Source organism: Hoplias malabaricus, chromosome 4 (assembly GCF_029633855.1).
Source record: "Hoplias malabaricus isolate fHopMal1 chromosome 4, fHopMal1.hap1, whole genome shotgun sequence".
NCBI lineage: Eukaryota > Metazoa > Chordata > Actinopteri > Characiformes > Erythrinidae > Hoplias > Hoplias malabaricus.
Window position 1 is genome coordinate 16,898,068 of NC_089803.1, and position 9,275 is coordinate 16,907,342.

A 9,275-nucleotide genomic window follows, 5' to 3' on the forward strand; every position below is an offset into this window, starting at 1 on the left:
CGGGGAGAGGGACGTGTGAGTGAAGACAACGTGGTCGGTTCACTACAGATGGGGAGAGGGATGTGAGAGTGAGGACAGCGTGGTTGGTTCCCTAGAGACGGGGATAGGGACGTCAGAGCGAGAACAGCATGGTCGGTTCACTAGAGACGGGGAGAGGGACGTGAGAGCAAGGACAGTGTGGTCGGTTCACGAGAGACGGCGAGAGGGACGTGAGAGCAAGAACAGAGTGGTCGGTTCACTAGAGACGGCGAGAGGGACGTGAGAGTGAGGACAGTGAGAGTGAGGACAGCGTGGTCGGTTCACTAGAGACGGGGAGAGGGACGTCAGAGTGAGGACAGCATGGTCGGTTCACGAGAGACGGGGAGAGGGACGTGATAGTGAGGACAATGTGGTCGCACTAGAGACGTCGAGAGGGATGTGAGAGCGAGGACAGGGTGGTCGGTTCACTAGAGACGGGGAGAGGGACGTGAGAGTGGGGACAGCATGATCAGTTCACTAGAGATGGCGAGAGGGACGTGAGAGCAAGGACAGGGTGGTTGGTTCACTAGAGACGGGGAGAGGGACGTGAGAGTGAGGACAGCGTGGTCGGTTCACTAGAAACGGGGAGAGGGACGTGAGAGCGAGGACAGCATGGTCGGTTCACTAGAGACGGGGAGAGGGACGTGAGAGTGAGGACAGCGTGGTCGGTTCACTAGAAACGGGGAGAGGGATGTGTGAGTGAAGACAACGTGGTCGGTTCACTACAGATGGGGAGAGGGATGTGAGAGTGAGGACAGCGTGGTCGGTTCCCTAGAGACGGGGAGAGGGACGTGAGAGTGAGCATTGCGTGGTCGGTTCACTAGAGACGTGAGAGTGAGGACAGCGTGGTCGGTTCACTAGAGACGGGGAGAGGGATGGGAGAGTGAGGACAGCGTGGTCGGTTCACTAGAGACGGCGAGAGGGACGTGAGAGCGAGGACGGCGTGGTCGGTTCACTACAGATGGGGAGAGGGATGTAAGAGTGAGGACAGCGTGGTCGGTTCACAAGAGATGGGGAAAGGGACGTGAGAGTGAGGACAGCATGGTCGGTTCACTAGAGACGGCGAGAGGGACGTGAGAGTGAGGACAATATGGTCGGTTCACTAGAGACGGCGAGAGGGACGTGAGAGTGAGGACAATGTGGTCGCACTAGAGACGTCGAGAGGGACGTGAGAGCGAGGACAGCGTGGTCGGTTCACTAGAGACGGGGAGAGGGACGTGAGAGTGGGGACAGTATGGTCGGTTCACTAGAGACGGGGAGAGGGACGTGAGAGCAAGGACAGTGTGGTCGTTTCACGAGAGACGGCGAGAGGGACGTGAGAGCAAGAACAGAGTGGTCGGTTCACTAGAGACGGCGAGAGGGACGTGAGAGTGAGGACAGTGAGAGTGAGGACAGCGGGGCCGGTTCACTAGAGACGGGGAGAGGGACGTCAGAGCAAGGACAGCTTGGTCGGTTCACTAGAGACGGGGAGAGGGACGTCAGAGCAAGGACAGCTTGGTCAGTTCACTAGAGACGGGGAGAGGGACGTGAGAGTGAGGACAGCGTGGTCGGTTCACTAGAGACGTCGAGAGGGACGTGAGAGTGAGAACAGCGTGGTCGGTTCACTATAGACGGGGAGAGGGATGGGAGCGTGAGGACAGCGTGGTCAGTTCACTAGGTGACAGCGAGAGGGATGTGAGAGCGAGGACAGCGTGGTCGGTTCACTACAGATGGGTAGAGGGACGTGAGAGCGAGGACAGCGTGGTCGGTTCACTAGAGACGGGGAGAGGGACGTCAGAGTGAGGACAGCATGGTTGGTTCACGAGAGACGGGGAGAGGGACGTGATAGTGAGGACAATGTGGTCGCACTAGAGACGTCGAGAGGGATGTGAGAGCGAGGACAGCGTGGTCGGTTCACTAGAGACGTCGAGAGGGACGTGAGAGTGAGAACAGCGTGGTCGGTTCACTAGAGACGGGGAGAAGGATGGGAGCGTGAGGACAGCGTGGTCAGTTCACTAGGTGACAGCGAGAGGGATGTGAGAGCGAGGACAGCGTGGTCGGTTCACTACAGATGGGGAGAGGGACGTGAGAGCGAGGACAGCGTGGTCGGTTCACTACAGATGGGTAGAGGGACGTGAGAGCGAGGACAGCGTGGTCGGTTCACTAGAGACGGGGAGAGGGACGTCAGAGTGAGGACAGCATGGTCGGTTCACGAGAGACGGGGAGAGGGACGTGATAGTGAGGACAATGTGGTCGCACTAGAGACGTCGAGAGGGATGTGAGAGCGAGGACAGGGTGGTCGGTTCACTAGAGACGGGGAGAGGGACGTGAGAGTGGGGACAATATGGTCGGTTCACTAGAGACGGCGAGAGGGACGTGAGAGTGAGGACAATGTGGTCGCACTAGAGACGTCGAGAGGGATGTGAGAGCAAGGACAGGGTGGTCGGTTCACTAGAGACGGGGAGAGGGACGTGAGAGTGGGGACAGCATGATCAGTTCACTGGAGATGGCGAGAGGGACGTGAGAGTGAGGACAGGGTGGTTGGTTCACTAGAGACGGGGAGAGGGACGTGAGAGTGAGGACAGCGTGGTCGGTTCACTAGAAACGGGGAGAGGGACGTGAGAGCGAGGACAGCATGGTCGGTTCACTAGAGACGGGGAGAGGGACGTGAGAGTGAGGACAGAGTGGTCGGTTCACTAGAAACGGGGAGAGGGACGTGTGAGTGAAGACAACGTGGTCGGTTCACTACAGATGGGGAGAGGGATGTTAGAGTGAGGACAGCGTGGTCGGTTCCCTAGAGACGGGGAGAGGGACGTCAGAGCAAGAACAGCATGGTCGGTTCACTAGAGACGGGGAGAGGGACGTGAGAGTGAGCATTGCGTGGTCGGTTCACTAGAGACGTGAGAGTGAGGACAGCGTGGTCGGTTCACTAGAGACGGGGAGAGGGATGGGAGAGTGAGGACAGCGTGGTCGGTTCACTAGAGACGGGGAGAGGGATGGGAGAGTGAGGACAGCGTGGTCGGTTCACTAGAGACGGCGAGAGGGACGTGAGAGCGAGGACGGCGTGGTCGGTTCACTACAGATGGGGAGAGGGATGTAAGAGTGAGGACAGCATGGTCGGTTCACAAGAGATGGGGAAAGGGACGTGAGAGTGAGGACAGCATGGTCGGTTCACTAGAGACGGCGAGAGGGACGTGAGAGCGAGGACAATATGGTCGGTTCACTAGAGACGGCGAGAGGGACGTATAAGTGAGGACAATGTGGTCGCACTAGAGACGTCGAGAGGGACGTGAGAGCGAGGACAGCGTGGTCGGTTCACTAGAGACGGGGAGAGGGACGTGAGAGTGGGGACAGTATTGTCGGTTCACTAGAGACGGGGAGAGGGACGTGAGAGCAAGGACAGTGTGGTCGGTTCACGAGAGACGGCGAGAGGGACGTGAGAGCAAGAACAGAGTGGTCGGTTCACTAGAGACGGCGAGAGGGACGTGAGAGTGAGGACAGTGAGAGTGAGGACAGCGTGGTCGGTTCACTAGAGACGGGGAGAGGGACGTCAGAGCAAGGACAGCTTGGTCGGTTCACTAGAGACGGGGAGAGGGACGTCAGAGCAAGGACAGCTTGGTCGGTTCACTAGAGACGGGGAGAGGGACGTGAGAGTGAGGACAGCCTGGTCGGTTCACTAGAGACGTCGAGAGGGACGTGAGAGTGAGAACAGCGTGGTCGGTTCACTAGAGACGGGGAGAGGGATGGGATCGTGAGGACAGCGTGGTCGGTTCACTAGAGACGTCGAGAGGGACGTGAGAGCGAGGACAGTGTGGTCGGTTCACTACAGATGGGGAGAGGGACGTGAGAGCGAGGACAGCGTGGTCGGTTCACTACAGATGGGTAGAGGGACGTGAGAGCGAGGACAGCGTGGTCGGTTCACTAGAGACGGGGACAGGGACGTCAGAGTGAGGACAGCATGGTCGGTTCACGAGAGACGGGGAGAGGGACGTGATAGTGAGGACAATGTGGTCGCACTAGAGACGTCGAGAGGGATGTGAGAGCGAGGACAGGGTGGTCGGTTTACTAGAGATGGGGAGAGGGACGGGAGAGTGAGAACAGCGTGGTCGGTTCACTAGAGACGGGGAGAAGGATGGGAGCGTGAGGACAGCGTGGTCAGTTCACTAGGTGACAGCGAGAGGGATGTGAGAGCGAGGACAGCGTGGTCGGTTCACTACAGATGGGGAGAGGGACGTGAGAGCGAGGACAGCGTGATCGGTTCACTAGAGACGGGGAGAGGGACGTGAGAGCGAGGACAGCGTGGTCGGTTCACTAGAGATTGGGAGAGGGACGTGAGAGTCAGGACAGCGTGGTCGGTTCACTAGAGACGGGGAGAGAGACGTGAGAGCGAGGACAACGTTGTCGGTTCACTACAGATGGGGAGAAGGACATGAGAGTCAGGACAGCGTGGTCGGTTCACTAGAGATGGGGAGAGGGACGTGTGAGTCAGGACAGCGTGGTCGGTTCACTAGAGACAGGGAGAGGGACGTGAGAGCAAGGACAGCGTGGTCGGTTCACTACAGATGGGGAGAGGGACGTGAGAGTCAGGACAGCGTGGTCAGTTCACTAGAGACGGGGAGAGGGACGTCAGAGCAAGGACAGCATGGTCGGTTCACTAGACACGGGGAGAGGGACGTGAGAGTGAGGACAGCGTAGTCGGTTCACTAGAGAAAGTGAGAAGGATGTGAGAGTGAAGACAGCATGGTCGGTTCAGTAGAGAGAGTGAGAGGAATGCAAAAGTGAGGACAACATGCTTGGTTCACCAGAGAGGTACGCGAGAGCGAGTACAGTGTTTTTTGGTCACTAGAGAGATCAGGAGGGACAGGACAGTGTGATTTCAGTAGAGAGAGTGAAAGATGTGAATGTGTGAAATTGCGCACAGATGTGAGTAACTGGGTGAGTGTGGGTTAGTTTGCTTCTGCTTTGTGTCAAATGATTCCAAAAAATGAATCAATAATAACAGTAGCAATAAAAAAAAAGTGCATATTTTTTTGACAGCAACTTCCACACTGAAGGCTGTGCTCTCCACTCACACCCCCAGTTTCTATTTACTCCACTGGCGGTATGTATGCGGGGTACGAGCTCAGCACAGTGAAAATCTGCATCTGTGTCATGCATACCATTAAAAACTATGTGTTTCAGTACATAGCAGTAAATTCCCCATCTGTGAAACCAGTTTTTTGGGGTTTGATTTACAATTCCTTATATTTAAGGCTGTAACTGCCCCTGCCCACATGCTTCCACGTGTCTTCTCCACTGACATGAATGTTAAGAAAAACATCCAGTGTGAGGGCACTCCACTTTCTGATAACAACGATGAACATTCAGCACATCGTGATGTGGATGGAAAATTACTTTCATTAATATCAACAATGAGAGAAATTATAAATGTTATTTCCAGTGTTTCTGGACATCTCCCAAAGCATTGGATAACTCACTTCATGGGGCGGCCCCCCACATTAAGCATGTGTGAGTTGTGAGGCTACAACCATTGGTTACTCTGCCCCCCATGGTTTCCAGTGGTACTGCTCCAATGTATCTGCATCTGTAAGCTTTCAGGAAACGTGCACAAATGCGTACAGAACGAACACAGGGTATGGAGAGAAGTAGGGTGACCTTATGTCCTTGTTTTCCCTGACATGTCTTATTTCAGGACTGTGAAAAAGTGCATCCGGCAGGAATTTCCAAACGGTGCAAAACGTCTAGGGCTTTTCATTTTATGTCAGCATTTACTTCTACAGTTAACATACATTCTCGCTTCCACTATTCCACTATTCCATTATTCCCATTCTTACTGCCCCTATTGGTCTAATACCTGCATCTACAGCAGCCATTGGTCAAACCGCCTCCCACCACAGCCAACTGACCAAAGTGTCAAACCACTAAACACAAATGTAAATACACACAAATCCATTATTTTATAGATCTATTTAACACTGGTATGAAAGGAGACGATTGAGATTTAAATTTAAAAACACCTTTTTATGAAATTCTGAGGATGTTTTCTAACTATTCTCTGCTCTCCGGTCTGTTTGCAGGTAAATGGGTTAAAAAATAAACCAATAAAGACCCAGTCTGGTATGCTAGGTTTTCTCTGCTCACAGCAGAAAATGGCATATTTTGGAGGTTTTTAGACAATGGTGAGAACTTCAAACATTGAAATGAGGAGTTTGCTCTATTCTTGCTCAATAGGTGGTTAATGTTTACTTACTTTTGCTGCAAATAGAACTGAATCTAAATTTGGGAGAGCGTTAACTGCAGGAATGTAAACACAGACTGAAAACGCTACAAAACTAAACAATGTGAGTTACAAAAGTGCTTCTGTGGTAAATATAAATTTACAAGTTAAACTTCAGCCACTTACAGACAACCCCCCCATCAAATATACCATCAGGTGGTGCAGCAGGTCACACAGCTCCATGGACCAGGAGGTTGTGGGTTCTAGTCCCGCTCCGGGTGACTGTTTGATGTGTTCTCCCCGTGGGTTTCCACCGGGTGCTCCGGTTTCCTCCCACAGTCCAAAAACACACGTTGGTAGGTGAGTTGGTGACTCAAAATGTCCGTAGGTGTGAGTGTGAGAGTCGATGTGTGAGTGTGTGTCGCCCTTTGAAGGACAGGCGCCCCCTCCAGGGTGTGTTCCCACCTTGCGGCCAGTGGTAGGTTTTGGACCGCGACCCTGAACTGAATAAGTGCTTACAAACAATGAATGAATGAATGAAAATATACCAGTCCACTTTAAAAGAAAGGAATTCCGAACATAAACAAACCAGAGAACAGCGTATCCCCATGTTTGTTTATTTTTTTCCTATATAGGCTGTTAAGTCTATCAAATAGTCTTGATAAAAGAGTATATGTTTGTTTTGTAATGGGTATTACAAAGAGATATTTATTTACATTCTCATAACACACGCTGCCATTGTCCTAAAGCGTATGCCTACGTAAAGAACCCCAGCCACAACATCCAAACCAAGATGGACACGTGTCGCAGCACTCCCCTGTAATAGGAAAAATTATTTAATATTATCTACCTCAGCAGCAATGTCTCAGACTGTACGTAAGGATCCCTCTCCAGTGTCTCAACACCTCCAAAATGCCATATCCATCCATATTTAAAACTGATCATAAATGAGCCTGTAGTCATCAGGAATAAGTGGGTTATCACAACTTTTTGCACTGAATTGTTCTTCAGTACAGAATTAATTCGAGGCTGAGGTAATGAAACCTGACCTTCTGGCCCTGTACGAGGCTCCAGCACGATCTTTACCTCAGAGACGTTAGGGCTCTCCATGGACATCTGAATGTGTATTGTTTAAAAGGGAAGTGGCAGTTTGTGCTGTGTGTGCGGTTTTGTTGTGTGTATTATTCTTGGGATTACGATCATAGCAGCTGAACGCTAGTGTCCTCCGAGCCATTTATCTTTCTAATAATAGACATCATCAAAACACTGCGGATAGCTTTACGGCACAATGTGGTGAAAAAGTTTGAAAAGTCAGTGTGAGTAATGTTGAATATAAACCTGAGTTATAGCAACTCCACAACACACACACACTGAGTAAACATCAGTACAGAACATATTTATGGTGACAGCATATTCTCATTAACTATGTATCAGTGCTACATTGTCTAATCACTCATCCCTCTGACATTAGTGTTACTCACACTGGAGTCCTCCAGATCTTTTCATGAAGGGAAACCTAGGGAAATGTTTCTCTCTTATGCTTTCATTTATTTTATAAACATACTTTCATCTGCAAAGGTCAAATCAGGACCTCCACAGGGCAGGTGTATGATGTGTGGTGTAGTCACACTGACGTTTCTTGTGTTGCACTGGTAGGACTGGATCAGACACAGCAGTGCTGCTGGAGTTTTCAAAACTCCTCAGTGTCACTGCTGGACTGAGAACAGTCCCCCAACCAAAAAAGTATCCAGCCAACAGCGTCCTGTGTCCATTGATGTAGGACTAGAGGACGACCGACACACACTGTGCAGCAACAAATCAGAGCTACTGTCTCTCACTTTACATCTACAAGGTGGACCAATGAGAGAGGAGTGTCTAACAAAGTGGACAATTAGTTTTGTAGCACATTCGCTCTGTGTTTACTTTCATGCAGTCAGTGTGCTCTTGAACTTAGAGTCAGTTCCACCTTAAGTATTAACTACAGCAAAAGTAAGTCAGTTACCCAAATATGGAGGAGGAAGAGAGCAACATTCTGACCTCTTTACAAGTTCGGAGATCTCTCCGCTGTCCAAATAGATACTGTTTCTGGTACACACACAAACACATCATAGAGTAGCCCCCCCCCCCCCCCCCCCCGCCCCCAGTTAAGACTTAGGAATGTGTACAAACAAAAAGACCTAAGAGCTAGCAAACGGCTAAAGAAATAACCTTGGGGAAAAAAATAATAATAAAAAGTATTTTAATCAAAATCCTGAACGTCAACTTTAATAGAGTTCACTGAGAATAATGGGAGAGACTTGAGCACAGGACATATTCAAGTTAATGGTAAACCATCTTTGCAGGGATCTCTCTCTCTGAGATTTCACAGTTCACAGAGAACACCATCACCATCAGCTGGCCCCGAGTGCCCCCCCCAGCCCCCACTAAATGAGGCTACAGAGCAGTGATAGTATCATAACATTGGGAAAGTACAGGACGTTCAGTGAGGTCTCAACCTTAGAGACAATGAGACTGATCTCCAGCACATAAGTGCATATAGGTCATAAAACATCCCCACTTCCCAGCACCCTCAGCTCTTGGCTCGGGGCATGGTGACCTTCAGCTCATGTTCAGCACTTCCAGAGCATCCCATTTCATTTCATGCTTTTCTACAGAGCTGGTGCAAACTGAACATTTGGTGACCTTAAAAGAGCTGAATTCCCTCATTATACAGTCTATGTTTCAAATGACTCACTCTCACTTTTCTAACTAAGCCGGAAAGTGAAATTACACCTCCTGTCAGCAGCCATTATTGTGCTGGGTACAGATGTGGTGTGATCGGATTGATTAGACTTGGCCAGGGGCTAGGTAACAGCAGACAGGGAGAAAAGTATCGATTTAAATAAACCATATTAGCTTCTTTCTCGCTTACCTCCGCACTGGCCTTGTGGGCGCTCATTTCTTGGTTAACCTTGGGAAGAAGTGAGGCCACCTCGTGAGGAGAAACTCTAGACTGAGATCCAGTTTGGTTACACTGTCTCTACAGGGAGCTGCCAAAATACTGTCCCCTTATTTTGAGAGA